The sequence below is a fragment of the Poecile atricapillus genome, chromosome 12, assembly GCF_030490865.1.
Source record: "Poecile atricapillus isolate bPoeAtr1 chromosome 12, bPoeAtr1.hap1, whole genome shotgun sequence".
Taxonomy (NCBI): Eukaryota; Metazoa; Chordata; class Aves; order Passeriformes; family Paridae; genus Poecile; species Poecile atricapillus.
Genome location: NC_081260.1, coordinates 19,924,489 through 19,937,409, shown reverse-complemented (window position 1 = coordinate 19,937,409; position 12,921 = coordinate 19,924,489).

The following is a 12,921-nucleotide window of genomic DNA, read 5'->3' as shown; positions in this document are numbered from 1 at the left end:
TGCAAGTTGTGCTGAGCTATGAATTCCAAACAAGACTGAATTGTGACCAACAGAGCCATTTGTCTGATGGATCAGAGTTCTGGCAGAGTGATTTTGCATCCAGGACTCCCCTGAACTGGACTGAATGTAGAGTTGTGTGTATCTGGCAGTGTCTTTGCATCTGACATTCCCATCAGATCAATGTTTCCATGGGGAGCCCAGCTGTTGCTTTATAATCAAAGCATTTGTTATTCTTTGGGAAAACTTAGAACTCTGTTCCTTTTTGAATTGTCAAACAAATAGTTCAGTCATTAAATTGTTTTTTAAAATACCATCATTTTCACTTTCTCTGGTGCAATATTCTGTTTATTAAATGCAGACACAATGCAGGGAATGCCAAAAGAAGCAGATTAGAGATTATCTAGAGCCAAATATGACAAAAATGACTATATAATATGGACATGGCCTATAAAGCTTGCAGCTCTCTCTGTTAGGCTGAGAGGGGCTGAGAAGGGGGGAAGATGAGCAAGGTGACAGGGACAAGGAGAGAGAGGCCAAGGCAGGTGCAGATGGGGAAGCACATGTGGATTTAACTCAACAAACAGTGCATTTACCTGGACTCTGTGAGCTGTCTCCATCTGGGATGTCCAGTTTGAATGTCACTCCACAATTCTGAGCTGTCCAGCTGCTGATTAATTATTGGCATGAGGGTACCTCAGGCAGACTTGGGTAATCTTGGCCTTTGGGGCTGATGCAGTGTTTCCTCAGGACTGCCAATGAGTTTTGTGTCCTTTCCTGTTTGTGTTTTCATCTGAGATTTACAGCAAACAACCAGAGATGCCAGAGGGCAACTTTTCAATTCTTAGCAAAATAAAAATATGTGCCAGGATTCATGCATATATTCATGTGGACACCTGTGTTATTGAAACACATTTCCTTTGCTATTTGTGATCTATTTACTTCAACCACTCTAAAATTCAACTAATGTGTGACACTGAGAAATCTCCTGTGGAGCTGGGTAGAAAACATGAAACTTTATTTTGTGCTGGGGAATTCTGCTCTATATATTACCCACTTTTCCCTTCAAGCACTTCCAGCATGGAGCCTTACCCTTGCTGGGCTCTGGTGCAAACCCAAGGAGTCTCAAGAGGCTCTGACCAGAGCAAAGCCTTAAGGGTCAATATTTGTTTATAAACCACATTCCTGGGCAATTCCCTTTTCCACCTAGTACTGAATTTACCTAATGTCTTGTCTGGTTATTGAATATGTTCCAGCTGACTAGAGCAGCTTCCACTCCTGCCAGGCTGGTGTTGTGAGTGGAAAGCTGTTCCAGGGAGATGTCAGCCCTGTAAGGACGTTCCTGGGGCTCTGCTGCTGCCAGATCTGACACTGTGAGCAGAGGGAGCAGCAGGACCTTGCTCAGGGTGTGATGTTTGCTGGGAGCTGTGCTGAGGTCCAGCCATTCCCATCTCATCCCATCCTCACACCCATCTCCTGTTTAACACACGGCTGAAATGCAGCTCTGAGCACGTGTGCAGAGCCTGCTGCTGCTGCAGATCAGCCTGGAGCACATCTGAGGGGAAGAGCAGCAATGGAGGCTTTCGAGGCAGGGCAGGGGAGGATCCAGAGGTGTTAATTAATATTAACAGATTAATAACCCCAGTCTGGACAGATCCCTGCTCTGGTGTCACATTGGCACCCGTGTCCTGCGGGCACAGCGCCCTGGCATGAGGCTTTCACTCCACAACCACACTGTGATGAGGATGAGGATGAGGAGCCTGTGGTGCAGCCCAGGCTCACACTGCTCAGCACTGATGAAGATAATCAAGAGTTTCATTCTGTGAAATTACAGTGCACTGAGCCCTTCCCTGGCTGGGATTTCAGCCTATGAAGAGTTGCCCCATTTGCTGCAGGGAGGTCGAGGCAATGGCACTTGTTTGGTCTCTGGCCAAGCCTGGCTCTGAGGTTCCTTACCTGTGAAAAATAAATAAAATATTAGAAGGTACCATGCTGATAATTGATTCTTCCAAGAATATTTTTCCCAAAGCTTAAACCATTTCCAATAGCAAGAAGTTATAATGAAGCCTAAGTGTATTTATGAAGTGAAATCATTAACAATGGATTAGCCAGTAAAATCTAATTTCCTTTTCCATCATTGATGCTAACACAGACTGGAATTTCATTGATGTATTGGGCATCATCGTCATCCTCTTAACTGAGAGAAAAATGATATTTGCCATTCTCCAGTGGCTGCACTTTGCAGGAAAAATGGCATCTTATACAAAGGATCAAGCCAGAATCTTAATGGAGAAGGTATTTACAAGAAAATAAATGTGCACATAAATATTTCACAGGCATCTCATACGTGCATTGTGTTTCATTATGTTTAATGTATGAATGGAACCATTTTACTTGTGTGAATTTTTCTCTCTTAAGCAATGTCTTCAGGAGTTTAATGTAGAGAAATGAATTTGTGGAAATGTCTGTAGTGTTTTATAAGATAATATATGGGAGAGGTAGAGGAATCCTTTTCTTAGGAGTTCTTTTCCTTAAAGGAAAGTTTCCTGCTCTGTAAGTATCGAGTTCTGAGTGTTGGAAGCCTTGGTGCCAGCCCCAGGCTCTGAGCCCGGCTGTGCTGTCCCTGTCCCCAGAGAGGAAGGGCAGGGGGCTCCAGGGCTGTCCTGGCAGCGTTTTGGGGAACCCTGAGGTTTTGGGGAACCCTGAGGTTTTGGGGAACCCTGAGGTTTTGGGGAACCCTGAGGTTTTGGTTTTTGGGTTTTTGAGAGCCACAGGAGCTGCTGGTGGCCAGGAGAGCCACAGGAGCTGCTGGTGGTGGCCAGGAGAGCCACATGAGCTGCTGGTGGTGGCCAGGAGAGCCACAGGAGCTGGTGATGGTGGCCAGGAGAGCCACAGGAGCTGGTGATGGTGGCCAGGAGAGCCACAGGAGCTGCTGCTGGTGGCCAGGAGAGCCACAGGAGCTGCTGGTGGTGGCCAGGAGAGCCACAGGAGCTGGTGATGGTGGCCAGGAGAGCCACAGGAGCTGGTGATGGTGGCCAGGAGAGCCACAGGAGCTGGTGATGGTGGTGGCCAGGAGAGCCACAGGAGCTGGTGATGGTGGCCAGGAGAGCCACAGGAGCTGCTGGGGACCAGGAGAGCCACAGGAGCTGGTGATGGTGGCCAGGAGAGCCACAGGAGCTGGTGATGGTGGTGGCCAGGAGAGCCACAGGAGCTGGTGATGGTGGTGGCCAGGAGAGCCACAGGAGCTGCTGGTGATGGTGGCCAGCAGAGCCAGCTGCTGGGCTCCTGGGGGTGTGCTGCTGTTACTCTCTGTGCAGCCAGCTGTGTGCCAGCTCTCTTTTGCTGAGCTGCTCTCAGGGCTTGTTTTTCCATAAAGAGGACGTTTCCCCAGATGGCAGCCCCCTGTCTCAAACCAAAAATGAAAGGCTAGGTTTTGATCCTAGTGATACAACAAGACTGATAGCAAGCAAAAAAATGCCAACACTTTATTTAGGGAAAAGTAATTTTTGGGAATGTTATTTTAAAAACCAAGGCATGCAAAGTTTAAATAGAAAGCAAACTGTAGCTTTTAATGGAATCAGTGTCTCTTTTCCTCCCTATTAAGATTTGCCAAATCAATCAATTTCTGAACCAGCTCAAGGTGACCAAAGCTAATTCAAATACAAGTTTAGACCAGATTGCATTTAGACTTGTCCTGAGTATTAATACATGCAACCATGGTATATTCTCATCGTGGGAGCTCTAGAGAAAAAAAGATAGGCTGTTGGGGTTTTTTTTAATGCTGGTGCTAAAATTATCTGCTGGTTTTGAACATTTCTGTTTTGATAGTTGCAGTGTTAACTCCCACAGCCACCTCTCCCACCAACACAGGAGCTGGGGAGCCACGTGGCTGTGTTTGTAGTGCACCAGAGCAACTCAAGCTGTGCATGAAGGAGGCTTTGCTCCAATAAACCACGGAGTTTTCCTGTCACCCACTCCAGGAGAGGGCTGACCTCGCTGGAGGAGATGGTGGTCAGAGGAAGAATGGCTAGAAGAGGTCAGTCCTCAGGGCTTCTGCCTTTTGACAGGGTGGTTAAATAAAAACAGGAGCTCTAAATCAGGTTTAACAACCCACAGGAGCTTTATTCCTTACTTTCACTTAGTTCGTGCTGCAGTCAGCATGTGATGCCAGGTAACTCTTGTTTCCTTGGAATAGCACTCTGGTTTTGTTTCGCAGGGATCCATCAGAGTCTCCACAGGCAGTCAGGACTTGGCTTGAGGCTGCTCGGATGCATTTCTGCAGAGCTGGGGTCCTGCAGGAGCCCGTGGTGCTGCAGGGTCCCTGGTGGGAATTGCAGCAGAGCTGGGGTGTAACTGGGGTGTAACTGGGGTGTAACTGGGGTGTAACTGGGGTCTCTTCAGCTCTTGAGTCACGGTGTCTGCAGGGTGAGCTCACTGCTCTCAGCTCAAGGGAGACTGCGGAGCCAGGGCAGGAGCAGAACCAGAACCAGAACCAGGGCAGGAACAGAGCCAGGGCAGGAGCAGAGCCAGAGCCAGAACCAGAGCCAGGGCAGGGCAGGAGCAGAGCCAGAGCCAGGGCAGGGCAGGAGCAGAACCAGGGCAGGAACAGAACCAGAACCAGAGCCAGAGCAGGGCAGGAGCAGAACCAGAACCAGGGCAGGGCAGGAACAGAGCCAGGGCAGGAGCAGAGCCAGAGCCAGAGCCAGAGCCAGAACCAGAGCCAGAGCCAGGGCAGGGCAGGAGCAGAGCCAGGGCAGGGCAGGAGCAGAACCAGGGCAGGAACAGAACCAGAACCAGAGCCAGAGCAGGGCAGGAGCAGAACCAGAGCCAGAGCCAGGGCAGGAGCAGAACCAGAGCCAGAGCAGAGCCAGAACCAGAACCAGAGCCAGGGCAGGAACAGAACCAGAGCCAGGGCAGGGCAGGAGCAGAGCCAGGGCAGGAGCAGAGCCAGCCACATCAGGCCTGTGCCAGCCCTGAGCTGGGACACTCAGCCCCATCCCAGAGGAGGGTGAATCCTGAGCCCTGTGCCATCCCTGTCCCCATCCCTGTCCCCATCCCTGTCCCCATCCCTGTCCCCATCCCTGTCCCATCCCTGTCCCCATCCCTGTGCCATCCCTGTCCCCATCCCTGTACCCATCCCTGTGCCATCCCTGTCCCCATCCCTGTGCCAAACCTGTCCCATCCCTGCCCCATCCCTGTCCCCATCCCTGTGCCATCCCTGTCCCCATCCCTGTCCCCATCCCTGTCCCCATCCCTGTCCCCATCCCTGTCCCATCCCTGTCCCCATCCCTGTGCCATCCCTGTCCCCATCCCTGTGCCATCCCTGTGCCATCCCTGCCCCATCCCTGTCCCCATCCCTGTCCCCATCCCTGTGCCATCCCTGTGCCATCCCTGTGCCATCCCTGTCCCATCCCTGTGCCATCCCTGTGCCATCCCTGTGCCATCCCTGTGCCATCCCTGCCCCATCCCTGTGCCATCCCTGCCCCCATCCCTGTGCCATCCCTGTGCCATCCCTGTGCCATCCCTGTGCCATCCCTGTCCCATCCCTGTCCCCATCCCTGTGCCATCCCTGTCCCATCCCTGTCCCATCCCTGTCCCCATCCCTGTCCCCATCCCTGCCCCATCCCTGTGCCATCCCTGTGCCATCCCTGTGCCATCCCTGTGCCATCCCTGTGCCATCCCTGTCCCATCCCTGTCCCCATCCCTGTGCCATCCCTGTGCCATCCCTGTGCCATCCCTGCCCCATCCCTGTGCCATCCCTGTCCCCATCCCTGTGCCATCCCTGTGCCATCCCTGTGCCATCCCTGTCCCATCCCTGTCCCCATCCCTGTGCCATCCCTGTGCCATCCCTGTCCCCATCCCTGTGCCATCCCTGTGCCATCCCTGTCCCATCCCTGTCCCCATCCCTGTGCCATCCCTGTGCCCATCCCTGTCCCCATCCCTGTGCCATCCCTGTGCCATCCCTGTCCCATCCCTGTCCCCATCCCTGTCCCCATCCCTGTCCCCATCCCTGTCCCATCCCTGTGCCATCCCTGTCCCATCCCTGTGCCAGCCCTGTCCCATCCCTGTCCCCATCCCTGTCCCATCCCTGTCCCATCCCTGTGCCCATCCCTGTGCCATCCCTGTCCCCATCCCTGTCCCCATCCCTGTCCCCATCCCTGTCCCCATCCCTGTGTCCATCCCTGTCCCATCCCTGTGCCCTCCCTGTGCCATCCCTGTGCCATCCCTGTCCCCATCCCTGTGCCCATCCCTGTGCCATCCCTGTGCCATCCCTGCCCCATCCCTGTCCCCATCCCTGTCCCCATCCCTGTGCCATCCCTGTCCCATCCCTGTGCCATCCCTGTCCCATCCCTGTCCCCATCCCTGTGCCCATCCCTGTCCCATCCCTGTCCCCATCCCTGTGCCATCCCTGTCCCCATCCCTGCCCCATCCCTGTGCCATCCCTGTGCCATCCCTGTGCCATCCCTGTGCCATCCCTGTCCCATCCCTGTGCCATCCCTGTGCCCATCCCTGTGCCATCCCTGTGCCCATCCCTGTCCCCATCCCTGTGCCATCCCTGTGCCATCCCTGTGCCAGCCCTGTCCCCATCCCTGTCCCATCCCTGTGCCATCCCTGTGCCCATCCCTGTGCCATCCCTGTGCCCATCCCTGTGCCATCCCTGTGCCATCCCTGTGCCATCCCTGTCCCATCCCTGTCCCATCCCTGTGCCATCCCTGTGCCAGCCCTGCAGGTGTGCAGTGTGGGCTGTGACAGGGCCAGGCTCTGCAGAGGGACGCAGGGGAGTCACCGTCAGAGGAATGAAAGAGAAAAGTGATGGAGAAGGAGCTAATGAAGGAGAAAGAGGCTGTCAGTGCAGAGGCAGCTGTGTGTGAGATGAGCCCAGAGCAGTTTGTTTTCCCATCCAGCTGCTCTGGGGGCACTCGAAGATGGGATGAGTGGGCTGGCACCAGTCTGCAAAGCCAGACTGTGCTGAGATGCTCAGGAGAGCGATTGTGAGCCCGCATGCAATTCTGCCTTGCAGCAGCTCCTCCCCAGGGCTCTGGGGATCGAGGCTGTGATTCCCTGTTCCTCCAAACGACACTTGGGAGCCTTAAGAGAAAAACCAGTTGTCTTGAAGAGTCCATCCTGCAAGCAGCAAAGAGAGCTGTTTTGTGATTAAGTTATTCAGATCAGAATGGGCCATATGCAGCTGTTCCCAAAGGGATGCAGCCAGCAGATGCACTGGCAGCCCCTTCTCCCCCACCCCCTCCAGCTCACATAAGGTAAAACAAATGCTCATAAACCAAATAACAACCTTTATTCGGTTTGCAGTTGGGGCCAGGCTCTGCTCTCCTGTATAACTGAGGCTCTGGGCTGTGTCAGACACACAGGAAATCTGCAGGGCAGGGATGTGAGCACACATCTCCATTTTATGGTGCTGCTGTAACGAGTGGACCATGCTGGAGCAAGAGCAGGGGAGTAGAACAATATTTAAATGTATGCTCCACTGGGGTGGACTAGAAGTTGAATATATGGGGTTAGGGATTGAGTTTAGGAGAGGGTCCAGGGCTAAAGGATGGTGTAGTGAGAGTTTTCTGATATTTTTTGTATTCCTCCATCACTTACAGAATATCAGAAGGTCATAGGTAGGAGGAATTCTCAGTGCTGAGACTCAGCTCTTAGAGTGGTGGTTCTGTTTTGCACATCAGTACCAAAAACTACGTGGAAAAATTATTCTGTTTAGAAAAGCATCAAATCTACCTCCAAAGAACTTGAAAACCTTGCTGCTTGAGAGATTGTGTTGGAAGTGATTGTCACTGTAACACCCACTTTGTGAAAGTGCTGTGGTAATAAAGTCATGTTTATGAATGAAATCAAGCTGGAATTAAACATTTGAATTGCTGGAGTAAATATATTGACAAAACAATATGGAATTAATTCCAATATGGATGTAGCCCATGTCAAATGGCATTTATATCTTGTGGTTTCCATAGACACACGTGATGGTGTTTGCAAATACTATTCATGTTTATGTATAAATACATATATTTATATGAATGCATTCTGAAATACATTATTCAACAATAATAATTACATTTAAGTGTGTTCTGCAAAAAAACCCCTCCTGAAATATTTGTTGAGTGATGGGAACTAAATGTTTTCAAAGTTCATTGCAACTTTATCAATTCTAATCTTCTAATTCAATACCTTGTAATTCTAATCAGATTTTTTCCCAAGGTAAAGGTGGAAGGAAGAGGAGGCAGAGCAGGTCCAGGGGCTGTGCCTGTGGTTCTGTGCTGGGTTCCAGCGAGGGCAGCTCAGCCTGGGGGGTGTGTGTGTCCCTGGGGCTGGGCAGACACAGCCTTGGAGGGACAGTGGGAGGGAGGGAGGGAAACAGAAGCTCAGGAGAGATGTTCACCACGAGGATGGGCAAGCAGAGACATCCACAGGCAGTCCCGAGCTGGGGGATGGATCCCTGCAGAACACCGAGCTCCTGGAGCCCTGCACTGCTGCAAGGGCAGCTCAGCCTCGGGCAGCGCTCAGTGATGCCAGGCTGCCAAGAAACACCGAGCCCAGGGGAGACCGAGGGGATGGGAAAGGCTTTGGGCCAGGAGAGAGCCAGGAGAGAGCCAGGAGAGAGCCAGGAGAGAGCCAGGACAGAACCAGGACAGAACCAGGACAGAACCAGGACAGAACCAGGACAGAACCAGGACAATGCCAGGACAGAACCAGGACAATGCCAGGACAGAACCAGGACAATGCCAGGACAGAACCAGGACAGAACCAGGACAGAACCAGGACAATGCCAGGACAGAACCAGGACAATGCCAGGACAGAACCAGGACAGAACCAGGACAATGCCAGGACAGAACCAGGACAGAACCAGGACAATGCCAGGGCAGAACCAGGACAGAACCAGGGCAGAACCAGGACAGAACCAGGACAGAACCAGGACAGAACCAGGACAGAACCAGGACAGAACCAGGACAGAACCAGGACAGAACCAGGACAATGCCAGGACAGAACCAGGACAGAACCAGGACAATGCCAGGACAATGCCAGGACAGAACCAGGACAGAACCAGGACAGAACCAGGACAGAACCAGGACAGAACCAGGACAATGCCAGGGCAGAACCAGGACAATGCCAGGACAGAACCAGGGCAGAACCAGGACAGAACCAGGACAATGCCAGGGCAGAACCAGGGCACAGCGAGTCCTGGCTGTGCCTCGGAGCCGCTGCCCACCGTGGGCACTGAGCTCTACAGAAATCTGCCTCATCCTGGGCAGGAATAATTGAAACAGTCAGAATTATTATTCTCCCTCCCCAGTTCTTCATATCAAACACGCATTTCCCCCCTCTATGCTCTAATTAAAAACCAAATGAGAGGGAGAGAGGAGGAGGAAACTAATAATGCCACTTTTTTGTTTTTGGCTTACAAAAAAGAAAAGCACACTCTAATGCGTTTGAGGACAGTAAGGAGGAAATGATTCACGCTTAATAAACCTCCTTGCTGTTAATCTCTGTTAACCTAAGGGCTCTGTTACTTTATTGAAAAGCCTTCTCACTTTCTGTTGTGTCATTGAAAAGAAGGAGCTTTCATTATTATTTTTGCAGGGGTTATTTACTGAAGCTGCTGCCTCTGGAGCAGTGGGGTGCTGTGGGAACAGGCTGGCTGCTGTTGTGGCAGGAATATTCGGTCACTGGCAGGATCCTTGGGAGGCACAGGCTGTGTCATGGGAGCGCTGCTCAGAGTCCCAGTGCTGTGCAGGAAACTGCTGGGGTCACCTGCTTGTTAAAGTGATGGAGATCTGCTGCCAGAGCGGATTCTGCCTGGGCTCCTGAAGGGCTGAGTGTGTGCTGGAGGGTTCCAGAAAGGAGCCCAGAGCTAAAGATCCTGCTGCCAGCTCAGCAGGGAGGTGGGAGTACAGGGGATGGATGTGTTAGCACGCTGTGTTAAACTCCTGTGTCATTCCTGTGTGATGCTCAGCCCTTCACAGCTCTCTCATCCCATGGAGCAGTGCCCAGGAACTGATGCTGTGCTGCTGGAACGGGAGAGGAGCAAGGGGCAGGATGGATATTGCCGAGAATCCCTCACACTTAATGATTTTCTGTCCAGCTGCATCATCTTTTACCCTCTCCCTTGTGCCTGGCCATCGAGTATCTGAAGGTTTGGGTTTGTTTCTTTCACTTGTGGTCTGTGGCATGAAGTCCCTGTTTTCTGGAGCAGCTGAGGGTGGCTCCTGTGTGTGACCCAGGGCTCAGGGGCACAGAGGAGCCACCCCTGTCCTGGGTGCTGCTCAGGGGCTGGTCCCAGGTGAGCAGAGGTGGATTTGAAGGCAGGAAATGAAGAAGAGCAGCACCAGAGGTGGAAGGGGATGTATGAGAAGAGAAAAATGATATTTTTGGGAAGAATTAGTGTCAGGACCAACATGTAGCACAGCAGCAGGGTGTGCCTTTGACTCCTGCAGCAATTCCCAGGAAATGTGCTCTCACCCAGCCTGGCTGAGGGCTCTTCCCTCTGCTGAAATCTGCTGGACCTCCCCTCTGACCCAGCTGGAGCCAGGTGTTCAGAGCAAGCCAGCACCTCTGGCTGAGATGGCTGCAGTCCAGGAGGTTCAACACTTGATTTGATATCAAATCCTTCAAAGGAAATCTCCTCGTGCTTTTAATACACTGGGGCTTTTAACTCCAGCAGGAGTTTTGTCTTGTTATTTCTGTGAATCAAACCGTGTTTCTGAAATCTTTTCGTTTTCTTTTCTAGGGGAAGTTATTTTAAAGTCAGAGCTGGATAAAAATTAAAGCATGAAGATTATCTGATTGGATTGTAAGTCCTTGATAAGAGATTCAGAGTGAAACCAGTACAGCTGCACGACATTCTTCCCTGTTAATGCAATCGATACCCTCCTCTTGCACTGTTGTTAGAGGCACATTTCTCTGCTTCTGGCCAGTGAATTTTGAAACACTGTTTGCATAAGTTTGCTGATTTCTCACTGTGTTTACTTGACAATTATTTTAGTTATCTCAAAATCAGATTTTCAAACAAAGCAGTTTTTCCCCTCTGCGATTGCTATGAAAATTACCCTTGGAAAATCAAAGCTTTCAGAGGTCATTTTACTTTCATCTCCTGCTTTTGATGAGGTCCTAGCTCATCAAAAATCCACACTCAGAGACATCTGTCTCTGCTCAAACGTTTAAAATGCCAGGAGGCCTCCATGGTACAGAAGGAGTGCAAGCAGCATCCTCGCAGGGCAGCACTCACTGGAGCCTGGGATGAGGATCCAGCTGATGTCAGAGCTGGGGATGCTTGGCTGGAGCTCTGCCTCTCTCTGGGCACACTCTGGGGCTGAGCAGAGCCCAGGCCTGTCAGGCCTTGATTGAACCTGGACAGAAAAGCTCCTACAGGAGCACATTTTCCACAGGAAAAGCCCTGAGTTGAGAGGATTCAGTGCTGGGTTGCCAGCAGCCAGAGGTTACCAACCCTCTAAAGGCTTTCTGTAGCTGGGGGCATTAAATAATTCAGTAGTCTTTCCATCCAGCCTCATGGAAAATTTTCTCATGTGCTAAAAAATTCTCCAGACCACCCCCAGTAACTGGAATGATGAGAGAAAGGCAGCCTGAGCACCAACACTGTGCTATGGCAAAGATGAGTTAAAACATTGCACCAAGAAGCAGCCCCCTCACCCCTGGCAGAATAGGACACTTAAATGTGTTTCCCTCCTAGGATTTAAAATGCAAGAGGTGAGGAGATGCAGGAAGGCACTCACATGAGGTTCAAAGAGCTGCTCATGGAGAGGATCAATAGATCCAGCACTGTATTTAGTGTCATACTAAATGCTGGACCAGGCAATTATTTTGATTCATCACAGTGGTAAGTGAAGCATCAAAGTGTGACAGAAAATTCTCGTATTTTCTTGTTTCTTATGTAACTGAAATATTTCATCTTTAAAGGCAGTTATGTCATTCATAGACTGATACTCTGCTCTTGACAGGCACTGCAAATGGTTTGTTAATTCAGTCTTGGCTCCTCAGGTTTTGGTGTTTTTCCAGTCTCTGGTGCAGGGGTGGCTGTGCCATTTCCCAGCAGCAGCTGACTGGGGCATTATTGGGTGCAAGTGCTCTCAGTGGCATCACAGGGAAACTCCTGCTGCTCAGAGCCAGCTCTGGACAGAGCCAGAATCTGGTGCCACCTCTTATCCTGAGCTGCTGCTGCAGCCACAGCTGCTCCAAGAAATGAATTTGTTTGCTCAAAGAAAGTAATCACACCATATATTTGTGTATTAGTTGCTTTTGAAGTAATTAAAATTCCACTTAAGGATTCTGCAGGAAGTTCTTTAGGTAACAGACTCATTTATGCATTTTGGTTGACAAAAGCACCTTTCAAAGAGCTGTGTGTGTTTTGTTGATGTGTACTCAGAGGTGCCTCTGCAGGATGCTTGTGGCCTGTTCTTGGCAATATTTCTGCCTGTAATCCTTGTGCAGTCTCAGGCTACAAAGTCACTTCAAGTGGGGCCTCAAAACCAGCACCAGGACCATGGCAGGCAGCTGGAATCTGAATTTCTGGAAGTTCCAGTGGAAAGTTCAGCATTTACATCAGATATAATGTATTATGAGTGAGATTTATAACAGGATTACAGAAAGCAGCTAGTTAAAGCTACTGGAAGCAAATAGGGATTAAAATATTTATCTAGCTGTAAAAGTATGAATAATGGAGTAATTAATGTAGTTATGTAAAGAAGCTCTGTACTTTATACTGGCAACAAATAGCACTCCTAATATCACTGATATTTGACAATGTCCATGCATTAAAATCCTTCCATGCCTTTCACTTCCAGCCCAAATCCTCTTGTGTTTTAATGAGTGCATGATATGGAATCTCCTGGAGCTGCAGGCAGGGGGTAAATCACCTGAGAATGCAGCTCTCTGCCTTTCTGCCTCCCTGGG